Source organism: Gopherus evgoodei, chromosome 2, assembly GCF_007399415.2.
Source record: "Gopherus evgoodei ecotype Sinaloan lineage chromosome 2, rGopEvg1_v1.p, whole genome shotgun sequence".
Classification (NCBI taxonomy): Eukaryota; Metazoa; Chordata; order Testudines; family Testudinidae; genus Gopherus; species Gopherus evgoodei.
Window position 1 is genome coordinate 227,985,521 of NC_044323.1, and position 17,049 is coordinate 228,002,569.

Consider the following 17,049-nt stretch of genomic DNA (forward strand, 5'->3'; position numbering starts at 1 on the left):
TCTGGGGAAATTACACACACCCACCCCTAAGAGGAAATACTCTCCAGTTGCAAGCACTGAGTCTGTGTATAGTAAAGAGAACTTCTTTAATAAAAAGGAACCCAGCATTAACTTGGGAAAACACCACAAACACGATCTGAAAGTGCATGATCATGTGAAATCACCCACCTCAGAGTACATTGGGCAGTGTCCTTTGCCTCAGTTTCTCACCTTGCGGTGTGAAACTCCAACAACAGATGTTCCTTTAACATATTACTTTCCTCTCCCTCCGCTGCACCTCACTCACAGTTACTATCCTTGGTCAGTGAAGACCCAGAGTTCAGCAAGGAAAGACCCAGAGTACAGTCACTTGACCTCCCACCGTAGAGTGTTGAGTGAGGCCTCAACTGCTGTGCCAGTCATTCTACCATGACACTCTGCTTCTGCTGTCTCGCTGCTGCAGCATCATATTGTGAGGTGCCACCACTTAACCCAACTCTTGGTGATTTCAGAGGGTAGCGGGGAACCTCACTGCTAGTGCAGTTTGTTTTGCTGCAACACTGTCCCACAGCAGGTCTAAAACTCACTGTCACATAGTTGCCAACTCTAGTGATCGCTGAATAAAACAAGAACTCTCAATTGAGTCTCACCAGCTCTGTCTTTTAAACAGTGGAAAGGGGAGAGTCAAATGGTGTCTAGAACTCCTTAGACAGAGCCCATACCACTAGGTAGGAACAGCTGTCCCCACTCTCTCTGAGATTTGACATCCCTACGGCCCTTGCTTAGTGAGTGAGGTTCCCTCAGTCAGGACAGGCCAAGTACAGTTCTGCTGTCCTTTACTCATAAAAATAAGGATAACATTTAATTACCCCTGCACTCAACACTAAAGTTACTTGTAACCCAATACCAGCCAAAATTGATTACTTTGGCAAAGCAGCTTGGTCTCCTGCAGACCTAAACTATTTAGGAATGTTGATGCAAATATGGTCTGTTCCGGAAGTCCTTTCAACACCACCATCACCACCCCCCTAGCTCATAGATGTCAGGGAAAGCTCACTCAGACCCTGCTTACTTCTTCTTAGGCACATCATGACTGACATATGAATACCTCTTGGATACAGCTAGTTTCCACTGTTTCTTAGAATTATATTCATGTGAATCAAGAAACACATGGACCCGCTCCTGAGTTTCTAATGGATCCCAGGTGTGATTTCAATTCTTTTTTATGGTATCCCTGTTCTACCAAAGACTCTTCAATTAATCTGACATGCCTAGAAAAAGGCAAATTGTATGTACTGTAGGACATGTGCGGCAGCTTCCTCTTTCTTTAGGTCTATTTCACTAGTGCCATGCCACCGAAGCCTAGCTTGTGGCAAGAGGTTTTAAAGCTGACTGCCAATGCTGGAGGGATTTGCTTCAGGTAGCCAACAGACTATCCACTCACTTTGGAGCGGGAAGAAATAAACAATGAAGAATTCCTGACCAACAAAAAAGATGGAGAGAGTTGAATCTAATATTAAACATACCCACAAAATCACAATCTAACCAAGAAACTAGCTGTTTCTCAAACCTCAGAACTAGGGACACTCCCCGTAAGCATTTTTCTGCTAGGGAGGAGTGGTACAAGGGTAACTAGCATTAACAAGATGAAATAATGAAGGGTAAATTTAGGATGTGCTTAGGAACATTTCAATACAATGAGATCTAATATGCTGTGGATTAGTCCCACCATTGTCTGTGAGAAAGATGCCAACTTTTCCTGCTTTAACCATAGAGTGTATATAATTTTAGTCTGTCTGGTGTTCAAAAAGAGATTGAGTCAATATATAGATTTTTTTCCTCCCTGAAGTATTTAAAAATGGAGTCATTTTAACTTCTTAGAGCATTGGTCCAGAATATGAAATAGTAGGCTGCAAATTTCCATTAAAAATAATCAAAGCCATTTTAGAGTAATGGGAGTAAAAATTAACAGCTGGGAAACTAACTGTTTGTACTCCTAATCTTTTAAAAACAGCTAAATAGATTCACTCCACACCACTACTGATTTTTACCCAGAAGAAAAATCTGTCTGATGGTGACTGCAGAATATCCATGCAAGTGTACATATATATATGTGTGTGTGTGTGTGTGTGATCCCCATAGTGTTCAAGCTTGAAAATAACATTTCTTTACTAGATTATTTTTCCATTTTGTGTTTTCCTGCTTGTCAAATATCTCGTCGGTCATATCAACAGCACGTTGAGAAATAGTATTTGTAAATGATCTTGTGCTTTTTGTTAGCTGGATGGCCTCCTCTAAGATAGCTACACCAAAATGTTTGTCGTGGAAGAAAAAAAAAAAGCCAAAATACATTGCTCTTGCCTCTTACCTTTTGTATAAAAGAGGAGGGAGAAAAAGAAATCTTGAGGAAAGACTGGATTTTTTTTTTAATAGAAAATGTCTTCTGGATTTCAATCAGACTATGAAAACTGATTGATTATAAAACAGGCAAACAATCTGGATCTAAACTACTTGATAATTCTTCAATAAAAATAAAACTAGGAGAAATAATGCAACTATTAACCATACACATGGTGGAATTTCTATAGGAAAAAACATTTCCATTTGTTGGCACTGTTGGACTCAGATTTCAAACCCCTAGCTCAGTCTCGTGCTCTCCAAACCCATTCATTTTAATGTACCTTTTTATTGAAGCCCAATCCACAAATTGAGATATGCAAGTACTTCAGAAGATTTCCTGACCTCTTTATGAGAGGTTCTTTAAACCAATTTTATTTTGCACTCTGCTTTTTATTTAATAGCATGTTTTAACTGTCCTCCTTACATTTCCAAGTGCTCTGCATTGCTTCTGACTGCCTACTCTTATGAAGACCTTTCAGTCTTTGCACTTTTGTTCAACACAATGATTTCCCCTCCTTTTTAAATTAAAGGACTAGCAAGTCTAAGTGATCTCCCTCAAATTATTGCTTTGCCTATTCCACATCTGGTACTATCACTAATATCCTATGTGTTATTCAGTTTTCCGTATTCAAGGACACCCACAGAAGGCTGTCAGATATTCTGGTGATAGAGGGGCCATATAAGATCTTATATAGACCTTTTCAATTTTTTTTTGTTGCCTTTGTTCAGGTTCTATACTGTCCAGTAAGTTCCTTCTTTTTCTTACCTGCAGTGTGTACATTAGCCCATAAAGCAACATAATGTGGACAATAATAATATTACTATCCCCTTTTTTCACACCTTATATAAATGTTTACAGTCTGGGAGCTTAATCCAAAGTCTATGGGAGTCTTACCAGTGACATCCAAGCCATCAAAACATAAAATCTATTCTGTAAAACAAACACTGCCTCCTCAAATATGACAAAGTGACAAAGAGTCCTGTGACACCTTATAGACTAACAGACGTATTGGAGCGTAAGCTTTCATGGGTGAATACCCACTTTGTCAGAAGCATGTAGTGGAAATTTCCAGAGGCAGGTATAAATATGCAGGCAAGAATCAGTATAGAGATAACGAGGTTAGTTCAATCAGGGAGGATGAGGCCCTCTTCTAGAAGTTGAGGTGTGAACACCAAGGGAGGAGAAACTGCCTTCATAGTTGGCTAGCCATTCGCAGTCTTTGTTTAATCCTGAGCTGTTGCAGTTCATTTGCAAATTTGACACTATCTACTCAGGATACTCCATACACTAACACAGGAACAAATCAACATACCCTTAGAGCCTTGATTGGGGTTATTCTATCTACTACAAACCTGGAAATCCTGGATGCCCCATCATCTCTGGAATTGGCACTCTCACTGAAGGACTGTCCGGATATGTGGACTCTCTACTCAGACCCTATGCCACCAGCACTCCCAGCTATCTCCGTGACACCACTGATTTCCTGAGAAAACTACAATCCATTGGTAATCTTCCAGAAAACACCATCCTAGCCACCATGGACGTGGAGGCTCTCTACACAAACATCCCGCACACAGATGGAATACAAGCTGGCAGGAACAGTATCCCTGATGATGCCAGAGCACAACTTGTTGTTGAGCTCTGTGACTTTATCATCACGCACAATTATTTCAAATTTGGTGACAATATATACCTCCAGACCAGTGGCACCACTATTGGCACCTGCATGGCCCCACAATATGCCAACGTTTTTATGGCTGACCTGGAACAATGTTTCGTCCACTTATGTCCCTTCTCTACCTACCCTACACTGAGGACATCATCGTCTGGACCCATGGGAAGGAGACTCTGGAAGAATTCCACCACAATTTCAATAGCTTCCACCCCACCATCAACCTCAGTCTGGACCAATCTACACAGGAGGTCCACTTCCTAGACACCACAGTACAAATAAGTGATGGTCACGTTAACACCATCCTATACCGAAAACCCACCAACCGCTATGCCTACCTTCATGCCTTCAACTTCCATCCTGGACACACCATACGATCCACTGTCTACAGCTAAGCGCTGAGGTATAACCGCATTTGCTCCAACCCCTCAGACAGAGACCAACATCTACAAGATCTTCACCAAGCATTCTCAAAACTACGATACCCGCACGAGGAAATAAGGGGAAAAAAATCAACAGAGCCAGACGTGTACCCAGAAGCCTCCTGCTGCAAGACAAGCCCAAGAAAGAAACCAACAGAACTCCACTGGCCATTACCTACTGTCTTCAGCTAAAACCTCTCCAACACATCATCAGTGATCTACAGCCCATCCTGGACAACAATCCCTCACTTTCACAGGCCTTGGGAGGCAGGCCAGTCCTCTCCCACAGACAACCTGCCAACCTTAAGCATATTCTCACCAGCAACCACACACTGCACCATAGTAACTCTAACTCAGGAACCAATCCATGCAACAAACCTCGATGCCAACTCTGCCCACATGTCTACACCAGCGACACCATCACAGGACCTAACCAGATCAGCCACACCATCACTGGTTCATTCACCTGCACATCCATCAATGTAATATACGCCATTGTGTGCCAGCAGTGCCCCCCGGCTATGTACATCAGCCAAACTGGACAATCCCTACGTAAAAGGATAAATGGACATAAGTCGGATATTAGGAATGGCAATATACAGTAGGAGAACACTTCAACCTCCCTGGACACACAAAAAGAGATTTAAAGGTGGCCATCCTGCCACAAAAAAACTTCAGGACCAGACTTCAAAGAGAAACTGCTGAACTTCAGTTTATTTGCAAATTTGACACCATCAGCTCAGGATTAAACAAAGACTGTGAATGGCTAGCCAACTACAAAAGCAATTTCTCCTCCCTTGGTGTTCACACCTCAACTCCTAGAAGAGGGCCTCATCTTCACTGATTAGAGATAACGAGGTTAGTTCAAACTGATTCTTGCCTGCATATTTATACCTGCCTCTGGAAACTTCCACTCATGTGTCTGACAAAGTAGGTATTGACCCATGAAAGCTTATGCTCCAATATGTCTGTTAGTCTATAAGGTGCCACAGGATTCTTTGTTGCTTTTTACAGATCCAGACTAACACGGCTACCCCTCTGATACTCAAATATGACCGTCTTTCTCTCCAGCATTTCACTGATAGATTTGGGGTATCTCTTTTCATGTTTTCTGACCTACACAAGTTGTTTTATTATTTAGACTTTTCAACTAGCTTTAGATGGGAGACCCAATTAAAGTGCACTGTCACCGATAAAATGCCCCTGAGATGCAGAGCTGGTCTAAACAAAAAAATTATTGAAGTGTTTTCATGTGGTGAATATGTTTGTATAGGCAGTTTCTTGCCTAGCTATAGTTCCTGAGATAGGTATGCATCTGCTTTCTTTATCTATTACTTGACCTGGGAAGATTTTTATGCTAAGGATAACCACACGTCTGTTTACTTTTCTTACAAAACACAGAATATATATCCCAAATCCAACCGCTCTTCATGTTAGTCAAATCTTCTTGAAAAGATGTTTCTTGTTGATAGAATCATGGAAACGTGGGGGCTGGAAGGGTCCTCAACAGGTCATCTAGTCGAGCCCTCTGCACAGAGGCAGGACAAAATATCATTCCCAATATGTGTTTGTCTAACTTATTGTTTAAAATGACAAGGATTTCACAACTGCCCTTCTGTTGATGCCATGGTAGCACAGATGCCGCCTAGAGTGCCCTAGCTGTGCTGCTGCAGTGTAGACATACCCTGAGTGGAGTATAGATGTCAGGGATAAACATCAGCCCCAATTTCTGCATTCTTGTGCTAAGTGAAGATATGGAGGAGAGGAGGCAAAGGTGGCTTTAAGCCACCTGTATTTCAGCATCATTTGGGGACTGATTTGGAGCTGCTTTAACTTTATGCTCAGACTGTTATAGCCTTCCAGAGACCATGCAACAGAAAATAGCTAGAGCTCAGTGTGGTCCGGATACATCCCCTCTCGTTGGTGCTTCCTGTAGGCCGAGTGTGATGCTGCAAGCTGTCCTGCCCCAGGTGCCTCCCATAGGTTGTTGACCTCTTTAGGTGGATCTTCAGTACTTCAGCCCTCTGACCAAGTCACACAGTCTAAAATGGATTAACCATTCCAGAGTAGCAAAAGTCCAACAAACTGTTGGCCTTCACCAGGGTCTTCAGCCTCATCTCTGGACCTTTTAAATCTAGTCCTTTGCTTGGGCTTCTAAAGCAGATTCATCCCATTCTCAGGGCTTAGACCACTTACCCAGTGACTGTGAGGGAACCCAGGCCTGCCCACTACTTCAGGTCCCAACCTAGGGACCCTATAATAACAGCCAGGTACCACTGCCTCCAATTTGCTGCTACTATTCCCTGGGCCTTTTCCCACATTTTCTCTTCACCCTTACCTCAGGGCTGTGTCTCTCAGATCCTCCTCACTGAATTCAAATGCCACCAGAACCTGTCTTCCAGATCTCTCTCAAGCACCCTTCCCTGCTCCTCTGGTCCCAGTCAGAGACTGACATGCTCAGCCCCTGCACCTCCTTTTATCTGAGCCTGTTGGCCTCTGACTGGCAGATTCTATGCGGCCTCTCTAGGCAGGCCTGACAGACCCACCTTAGCCACTCCTTTCTTGGGGCACAGTGTGGTAGGACCATGGGGCCTCGAGCAGGAGGCCTCAAAGGGCCTGGTACAACCTGTCACACCCCGTCCCTCCAGTTCCCAGGGGCGGCTCTAGACATTTTTTGGCCCCTAGCACGGTGTCATGCCGCGGGGGGCGCTCTGCCTGTCTGCGGTCCACCAAAGCCGCAGGACCAGCGGACCCTCCACAGGCACACCTGCGGGAGGTCCACCGAAGCTGCAGGACCAGCAGACCCTCCGCAGGCATGCTGCTGAAGGCTGCCTGCCTGCTGCCCTCCTGGAGACAAGCAGAGCGCCCCACGCGGCTTGCTGCCTCAAGCACGCGCTTGACATGCTGGGGCCTGGAGCCGCCCCTGCCAGTTCCCTACCCTGACACACACAGCCTGTGGCTAAGGACTGTCATAGATTGGCCTGGACTTGCTCTTCCAACTGTACACCAGCAGGTGGGCCCCAGGCTCAAGGGGCTCCAGCAGTCGAACTAAAAATAGTGTAGTTGTTTGGGGTCTGTGTTCAGCCTCCAGCCTGAGCCCAAACCACCACACTGCTCTTCTATAGCCCTGCAGCCCTAACCTCAGTCCAACTGTACACCAGCAGGTGGGCCCCAGGCTCAAGGGGCTCCAGCAGTCGAACTAAAAATAGTGTAGTTGTTTGGGGTCTGTGTTCAGCCTCCAGCCTGAGCCCAAACCACCACACTGCTCTTCTATAGCCCTGCAGCCCTAACCTCAGCCAGCTGACCTAGGCCAGCCACTTCCGTGCTGCAGGTCTTTTATTGCAGTATAAAAGTAGCCCTGCAGGCTACTCTACCTAGAGTTGAAGGCTGAACAGCCCCTTAGCTAGCTTCAAAATCAGAGAACTGCAAAGAAGGCACAAAGGTACCTTTGCTTCACATTGTGTCCTGCACCTAATACTGCTCAGCTACTCCCAAGATTTGGGCCCACTATAGTCAATACCCCAATTTAGTGCTCTGCTTCTGAAATTCTGACTTTAAATTTCTCACCTCTTTTAATATTATTTAATCTTTTATGCTCAGAAATCAGTTGCTCAGTAAGTAGACATGCCTTTCTCCACTTTTTGAGTTTTTGAGTTGCAACTTCTGGATTTCTTGTCCAGACCTCCCTGCTTGGGGCTTGATGGTCTCTAGGGGCTGATTCCACATCAGAGAAGTGTTCTAGTGAATCCTAATTAAAAATTGGTAATTTTACCTTTGGATTTCTTTCCAAGCCTGCTTCTTGTACATCTTAGAAATTGCCACGTTTAAATGTTTGGCAGGGTTGATGGTGGATTTCTAGTGCCCATCATCAAAGTCCTCTGCCTTATTGGGACATGTGACATCCCTCTCAGATCCTTCAATATATGTTTTCTTTCTTATTAATAAATAAGAGTCTGTTATGGGAGCAGGAGTTTCTACTCATGCTGATGAAAGAAACAGACCAGTCTTGGCCATAACAAGCGAATCATAATCAAAGCAGAAATGTTTCTATCCTATTATCCACCATAGCCACCTCTTACATTTTCCTCTTCAGATTCAGAAGAGATTGGAGCAAGGACTGCCATTTACTATATGTGTGTACAGCACCTAGCACAATGGGGTGCTCTGCTGGCTAGCCTCCAGCTATTACTGCAATAGTAATGTTTAATAGTATTAACAGTGCTGCCCTGCTCAGGCATACCTCACAAGTTTCCCTAGATCAGGAGGGACAGTCATTACACTTTAGCAAAATATTTAACTTGCATTCCTTCTAAACTCTCCCAGACTCCTACCTGCTCCAGTGGAGCTAAAATAGTTTATTATCCACCAGGTGAGAAAGGGAATAGGAGAAACTGCCTGGACTTCCCTTACTGCTCCCTCCCCCCCAGGTGTGTGCAGCCTACGCACATTTAATAGGTAGAAAGAGTGAGGCAAATAGATGGTTGTGAGGGTCTGTAAGAGCAGAGCACGCCCTCCTCCCACTAGCCAGAGGAAGGGAGGGTTGAGGGCACCTCTAGTTAAAATGAAACCAGCTAACAGTAATGATCTTCTTCCTCCTCCTCCTCCTGAAATCCCTTCTCATCTATTCCGTAGTTTATTGCTGGTGGAAATATCTCTGGAGATCTTGTTTCTGTCTCTCTTCAGCCCCTCCTATGAAACCCTCACTCTTTGTTTTGATTTATTAATCAAAAGCTGAACAATACGTTTTATTTTTATTAAAAATCCTCCTTTCTCTCCCCCCCTCCGTACCCTTTACTGATATTTATGCAAATATCCTAATACCAGGAAGTAAACTGAAAACCCTCAGCCAACCCACTGAAACCAAGCGAAGTTCCTTTTCTGCAGCTCACAGGGGTGGCCTCAGGCAGACTAGTGGCTTGGCTGCTCTGGAGTCTTTCTCCTGTGGTCTTTAAAAAACCCAAGCGTGCAGCTTTTCCTTTTCCCGAGGATAATCAGCTAATTTAACTCTGAACTACACCCTGGCTCTTACCCCCGCTCTGTAGCTGAAGTAACCGTGGAGTTTACTTGCTGCTTCCAAAGTTTCACACTCAGGGAAGTAAGTGTCTTTCTTTTGTCTCCTAATTTGGAAGTGGGTAGTTTGTTCGGGCTACTGTGTCCAGCGGTAATTTCTGTGATCCTTTCAGACCAGTGGGGAATGTAGGGAACAGCCCTGCACTGGCAGGGTACGGATTAATGGGACTTCCTCTTTAATTCATACAAATCATGGGCTTCCGACATTCCTAGAGTTTGTCAGAGCGAACGAGTGCTTCTCTCTGGTGATGAGAGGAAAGGCGTCTTGGAACCTTTTTGGCAGCTGTCCTTGTTGCTTTGGTAACAGTTTTTCCCCACCTGGATCTACCTTGCAGATCAGGGGGAATAGACACTTGTTTGTCTGTTACATAAAACAGCTTATCACAGGAGGCTGGGTTTTAGTTATTTTTTATTGTTGTTAGCTCTAATATAACACCCTGTCTTTAATTACTTTGGAATTTTTTGAGATGTAACCTGTCCTATTGGCATACCAATCATTTTAGGGAAAGCTAGTCTATAAATACACGTTGACATCTTCCTCTAGTCTCTCCCCTTCCCCCCCCCAAAAAAAAAATGAAGAGAAAAGCAAAGTTTTCAGGCAAGAGAAAGAAGGGGCTGAGGGCGGGCATTCTAGAATTATTATTGAATTAGCTAAAGGGTGACTGATTTGGAACCTGATCTCTCTCATTCACTGAAGTGAACAAGAAATATTAAATGAACCATGTGTTAAAGATATAGCGAGTTCAAAAGAGGAAGTGTGACACTAATGGGCAGCTTGTGTTTCTACCCCTTCAGGGAACAGTTTATAGTACATTAGTTAAAAGGAAGTGAGAGTTCTTTTTGAACTGGTTAGCTTTTCCTTTAGCCCAGTGTAAGGGGTGTAGCTGCAGTCTAAGCTTTCCTGTATGGTTCAGCTTTTAAGGAAATATAGCAATTTATTTGAGAAGAAGACTTTAAAAAGGGAGTACATTTGGTGGTTTGTTTTGATCTTCAAGGCTATATTGTCTTCAGCCAATCTTGACTATTCCTAATTACAATTAAAAAAAACTTGGAATGCTAGAAGAATGTAGTATTACACAATGCATTTTTTCTTAGTCACTGTCACAAGCTAAGACAATAGACTTGGTTTAACTACCAGAGAAAATATGGCCTCTGGATATTCTGTTTAAATTCTGGATTTTAAACCTACAAGTGTAGGGTAAAGTAATTCCTGGAGCATCTTCAAAGTAAAACTGCTTCCTCTTAGCTAGATATTAAAGTGTGCTCCTGCTTTGAAAAAAATGAGAACAGTATTGTGATGTTCCATGTATAATGTCTCTCACTGGCTTCCAGTCCAAGTTTGCTCAGTTTCTAAAAACAAAAACAACAACAAAAAGCTCACTTTTTTATTTTAAACTGCCAGATCTGCAAATTCTGTCTAGAATCTGAAAGTCAAGCCGGTTCTTTCCGGGTCGAACATCATCCTCAGTATTCTGCAGTTAGAATTTAGTTGACAGTCCCTGTTTTTTCTCAAGCAAGAATAAAATTCAGCTCAATAGTCAGTAGAAGTTGCCATTTTTGCTTTCATTTTTCACAATGGAAGAGCACTTTAGATATTTTTTTCAGCCAAAAACTAAACAAACACTCTTCTCTCCCACACTCCCTGCAAATCCCCATCCCACCCCACCATCTTAAAACAGCACAAATTGATGGGGAACTTTTTACCCTAATACAGTATGATTTCTGCATGACCCTTGGAATGCCTGAACGCTGGATGCAAATACTTGTAATGTAATATCTGGTGGTAGATAAATTGTGGAACACTTGCCAAATGATTATAAAAAAAAATCTGCAGTGTAGAACTGGTTTAACAAAATAAAGATTAAATTGTGTTGGGGAGCCTAGTTTTCAAGAAGGGTTAATCAAATTGCTTTAATGTGAATCTTTCCTGTTCTAGTACTGGATGCAGAGCAGATGTGGTGGTTTTATAAGTTTAATAAAGTGAGGACTTCACATCTGTATAATAAGTAGTGACAACATTGCAACTATGGACTGGAAGAGCCAAAGAATTTTCTCAGTAAAAGTAGAAACAGGATGAAAGTCTGACTAATAATGCTATCTAACAGGAATGTATGGAATCACAGGAGACAATTAAAATTCATGGATTCTGCAGCCAATAGGTTTCACATTCTGTTGACCTATTTCAAGTTTAATATCTTGTGTCTGGTGCCAGCTTTGTAACTTTCTACGTAACTTTTCTTGGTTTAATAAGATAAAGATTTCTTTTATCAGTAAACTGTTGAGATAGCTGTATTACTGCAATGATGATGTATATAACAAGCATTTTAGCAACAACTATAGATTGGTAGACGTGAAGTGGTTCTGTTTTTCCTGTGTATTCCTCTGAGTAAGCAAGACTTTATTGTAAAGGTGCCCAAAGAATTGCGGAAAGGCCTTTTTTTTAAAATAATATTTTGGTCAGTAAAATCTTTCAATGATTTTTTGTTGACCATGCTTTTGAGTACAATGATACATCACCTGCTAACACTAGGCATTTTATACTCTATTAGCATTCCAGTTTTCAGGTGTGTTTCACCTTGTCTAAACTATTGAAAGGATTTTCTACAAATTTGTAAATCTTTGTGTATTTATTAGTTTATATATATACTCTTTCCATAACATTGCCTCCCCGACTCTCTTCAGAAATGAGGCACCGTGTTCTGTGACCCTATCAGCTCTCATAAGCATAACAGTAACATGCTTGGTCAGTTTCTGTAAGGGAAACCTCATAGCCCACCCAGGTCCTTCAGCAAGTGATATGGATATTTCAGTTGGGAGATTTCTCCCTGAATCAGAACTTAATTGATGTCCCAAGATTGACTTAGAGGCTGCTGGAGGTCCCATCTCTTGAATGACACAAAACTAAGATCCTCCTGGCCACCTGTGGCCATTAAAGATTACATGGCACAATTCTCAAGACAAGAGGCATTGCTCTTGGTCCTGGTTAAAGTGCAACTTGGGGAGGAGCATCTTACCTAAAGATACCCTTAGATTTATTAGATAACGTACTCTTCATGTCTTTTCACATGGGAATGCTGCACTAGGGTTATGGGGAGTTAAATAGCTAATCCTAGAAGTAATTGCATTTTTGTGGTGAAAAAGAGGTGTGTGTTTCAATACTTCATTTTGAGTATTTAAGTGTTTTGATCTTTAGGATGAGAAGTACTCACTTTGGGCCAGCTAGTACCATACTCAGAGATGAGTATGTGAAAGGCAGCAAGCACCTTTCCCCTTTTTATGTGGCCTGTGTAAGAGCCAGACGTAATTGTGTCCCTGAGCAAAGGGACTACTCAGGGTCTGCTCCCTCCTCTCCCCCCAGCCCCATGTGAGTTGATGATGCTCCTGTGAAGCTGGGCCAGTGCAGCTGGTGGGCAGGCAAAGGGTGATGGTGAGAAGGAGGATCAGGGCCTCCCAGAGGATTCAGGAGGCCCGGGGCAAAGCAATTTCAGGGGCCGCTTCCATAAAAAAAAAAGTTGCAATACTATAGAATACTATATTCTCATGGGGACCCCTGTGGGGTCAGGGGCAAATTGCCCCACTTGCGCACCTCTCCCTCCCCTCCCCCCGCCCCCGGGCTGCCCTGATAAAAATAAAGTTTTAAAAACCTTCCACATCTCAGCACAAACCCAGTTTTGAGACAACTTCTTTTCAAGTCACCTTTACAAGATATCACTGGTTCTCAGCATCAGCTAGTGCTGATAATGCGGACAATGTCTGCTTTCCTTCAAAATTTGTTGTGGTTTTTTTAATTGAAAAGCTGAAATTAGTCTGCCAAAACCTGAACATGGTTTGGGGTTTCAGAAATGTGTGGCCAAATATTTGCTGCTTGCTGTGTTTGTTTAAAGAAACAATAAAAAAAAAATCTGCTTAAAAAAAATCCCAAACTTTTGAACCTCCTCAGCTTGTGACCAAACACCTGAGACCATCCAGTCAGAGATTTTTCCAGGTTTCTGATACTCTGCTGGCTTCCTTGACTCATATCTGTCTCCATAACTTTGGGTTCATTTAGCTTAGAACATAAGAATGGCACACTGGGTCAGACCAAAGGTCCATCCAGCCCAGTATCCTGTCTACCGACAATGGCCAATGCCAGGTGCCCCAGAGGGAGTGAGCCTAACAGGTAACGATCAAGTGATCCCTCTCCTGCCATCCATCTCCACCCTCTGACAAACAGAGGCTAGGGACACTATTCCTTACCCGTTCTGGCTAATAGCCATTAATGGACTTAACCTCCATGAATTTATCTGTTTCCTAGAGACTGGCTCCATGGGGTCCCTCACAAACTGGAGACGGTTCCTGTGAGTTTGTCTTTAGTATAGCTTATGTACATACTCCACAAACTGAGCGTTTGAGCTTGTTCCAGAATCTGGGATGAGTCTATGTTGTGAAAACTGAAATGCTCAAAACAGCACATGCATGTGAATGGACACAGAGTGCTAAAATTAAATTAACCCAGGGGATCTCAAACTGGGGGTCGGGATCCCTCAGGGGGTCACGAGGTTATTACTGGGGGTTGTGAGTTGTCAGTCTCCATCTAAAACCCTGCTTTGCCTTCAGTATTTATAATAGTGTTAAATATATAAAAAAGTGTTTTTAATTTATAAGGGGGGTTTGCACTCAGAGGTTTGCTATGTGAAAGGGGTCACCAGTATAAAAATTTGAGAACCACAGAATTAACCCCTCTAGAGCCTCGGGGAATGCAGGGGAGGGTGGGGGTCTCCCTTGGTAGGGTTGGGAAGGAGGTAGGTGGTGTAGGATATTGCTCTTCTCATGTGATGCCTTCCCCATGGCTGTCTTGGCTCTATCACTGTTAATCTAAAGTGGCTAATTTTAAATGAAGTTACCTTCCCCTGACGTGAATCTCCCTATGGTACTGAAATTAAATGTAGCCTATAATTTGGCATTTGAGAAGTGAAAGAGATGGTAGCCCTAAGGGAAAAGATAACAGCTTGGCTCTTTGTGTTAAATAACTGCCTGCAAGCTTCAAACTGCTGAATGAGCTTTAGGGTAGGGAAGGCTGTGCCTCCCAAAACAGCCTGGTCCTGCCCCCATCTGACCCCCACCCACTCCCTGCCCCCCCGACTGCCTCCCTCAGAATCCCCGACCCATCCTGCTCCTTGTCCCCTGACCACCCCCCTATCCACCCTGGGACCTCCCCCTGCTCCCTGTCCCTTGACTGCCCCGACCCCATCCACCCCTCTGCTGAGTCCTGACAGACCCCCAGAATGCCCATGATCCAACCCCCCATTCCCCTCCCCTGACCTTCCCCGACCCTCTGCTCCCTCCCTGTGTCCTGACTGTCCCTGGGACTCCCTGCCCCTTATTCAACTCCCCCGGCCCCTTTACCATGCTGCTTACCCCACCTCTCCTGGAGCCTCAGCGCACCGCGTCCAGGAGCAGCCCTGGACAGTGCTGCAGTGGCATGGCTCTGGCAGGACCTGAGCTCCTGCTTCTTGGCTGCAGCTCGCAGCCCCGCCCCCTTACCATGCGGCTCTGAGCGGCAGGCACTCTGGTCCCATTGGAGCCACGCCGCATTAGCTCTGTCCAGGGCCGCTCCTGGATCCAATGCGCTGAGGTACTGGAGGATGAGGGAAGGCAGGAGGGAGCCCCTGACATTCTAGTGCGGGCCCCTGCGGGGCCCAGGGCAAATTGCCCCACTTGCACCCCCCCCAGGTGGCCCTGAGGACGAGGGGGTGTAAACTCCACCTAATGCAAGGGTGAGACAGGATTCCTGGCAGCAGCCTCCCGGAGGTATTATGGCACTATGCTTCCCTCAACATGAGGCTGAGCCTTGATGGTATCAATGAGCCCCAACTCCATGTGAGACAGTATTGCTATAAAGTAGAAGAAAAAGAAGAAATCCATAGGGTGTGTTTTGTAGAATTCCTGCTGATAACTTGTACTCAGTGTAGATATTTCCATAAAAAAGTGCTGAGCCCTTGTTTGAAACATTATGCTAGAGAGATCTGTTTTTCACCTCTGTAAATTATTTTTAATAACATACAAGTTTTTTAGATCAATCCTACTGATGCAATTGTCAGTACTCATACACAATGTAGTAACCTATTAACTACTTAAAAAATGTTTTAACTTCTATCAACTAAATTCCAATGATGGCATTGAACATTTTTAGTTAAATTGTCCTTCAGAAAAGGATGGGAAATACAGTGTTCTTTTTAGCCTCATTAAAATACACTTCCACTAAATTTGATGTCTGCAAATGGAGTCAGTATGAACAATCTTCAGCATCTTTCCTGAAGATTACTATCCTAGCATAAAGATGGAAGCAGAATCAGTCTTGTGTAGTGCTTGTATGACAGATATGAGAACTGCTTGTTCTGATATTCATAATGAACCTCTATTTAATGTCTAAGCCTAAAGAACTATTCACAGGGACCGGGATGCTAGATACATTACTGCAGAAAATAGCCTCTACCCTCATAGATAGAGATGACATTTTGACAGAAGCACTTGGCGGGGAGAGATGTTGTTATGAGAGTACTGTCAAATTCAGTGTTCGGGGAGGAGGAGAAGAACAGCATTATTTGAAATGAAGAGCTTCAACCTGTGTATCCTATACATTAGGACTGTATTGTCTGTCTTATTTAGACCACAAGCACTTGGGGTAACTATAATATATTTCTTTGTACAGCATTGAGTACCCCATCATACACTGTCACAGGTATAATAACTCCCAGTCTAAGCAACATGTCCTCCTGCCTCTGAGGCCTTTGGTGCACATAATGTAAGATCAACACTTCTCTTCCCGGCTAAGCTGTGGGTGATAGACTAAAAAACTCACACCTGCTTGGCTCACTTACATCTTCAAGTTCTATTTTTCCTTTATACGTTCTTTTGATTGAGCTTATTGTCTCAGTAACAATAACAATTGGATTTTTTAGCTCTTCTTAAGAAGACCAGTTACAATATAGTCATTTTGTGAAATATTGAGCTGAACCATGCTGCAGTACATACTAGGAATTAGTGTGCATGGTACATTTGCACTCCGAGCTTGGCATTTTCTGTAATTTAGTTTACATTATCTACATCCGTTTATTTACAGTTCAGATTCGATATACATACAAAGGGGACTGATCATATCTTGGAAATGTGTTTTCCATCTTCTTTAGAGTTTGGTTAGTTGAAAGCAATTCAGGGACTTCAGCAAATGTACATATTGGCACAGCAAGTCTATTGTTCGTGTGTTCTGGTGTGTGTGGTTTTCGTTGTGTACTTTTAGTGCTTTTTACATCTTAGTCATTGTTTGTTACAAGCACACCCATGTAGACCTGTTTGATCAATAGGCTTTTGACTATGCTTTATATGCTAGGCTTTTTTAATAGACAAATGCTGGAACAATATGTTTCTGCAGAAGATAATGCAGAAATATATTCTTTTCCCCTCTGTATACTGTAGTATGTTACTGCATTATGGCCTTCCAACAAAATGAATACTAAGGAACAACA

The 17,049-nt window shown here is 43.4% G+C and overlaps 1 protein-coding gene across 2 annotated transcripts in view; it reads left to right on the plus strand.

Moving 5' to 3' along the window:
- The first annotated feature begins 9,337 nt into the window (after window positions 1–9,337).
- The window catches only part of LYN (LYN proto-oncogene, Src family tyrosine kinase), a 95,814-nt gene continuing 88,102 nt past the window's right edge, over window positions 9,338–17,049 (plus strand). The window contains exon 1 of one of the 2 annotated variants that reach the window (XM_030553121.1): window positions 9,338–9,569. The gene's annotated coding sequence lies outside the window, so the exon portion shown is untranslated. The remainder of the gene's footprint in view (window positions 9,570–17,049) is intronic. The other variant, XM_030553120.1, reaches the window with a different exon arrangement.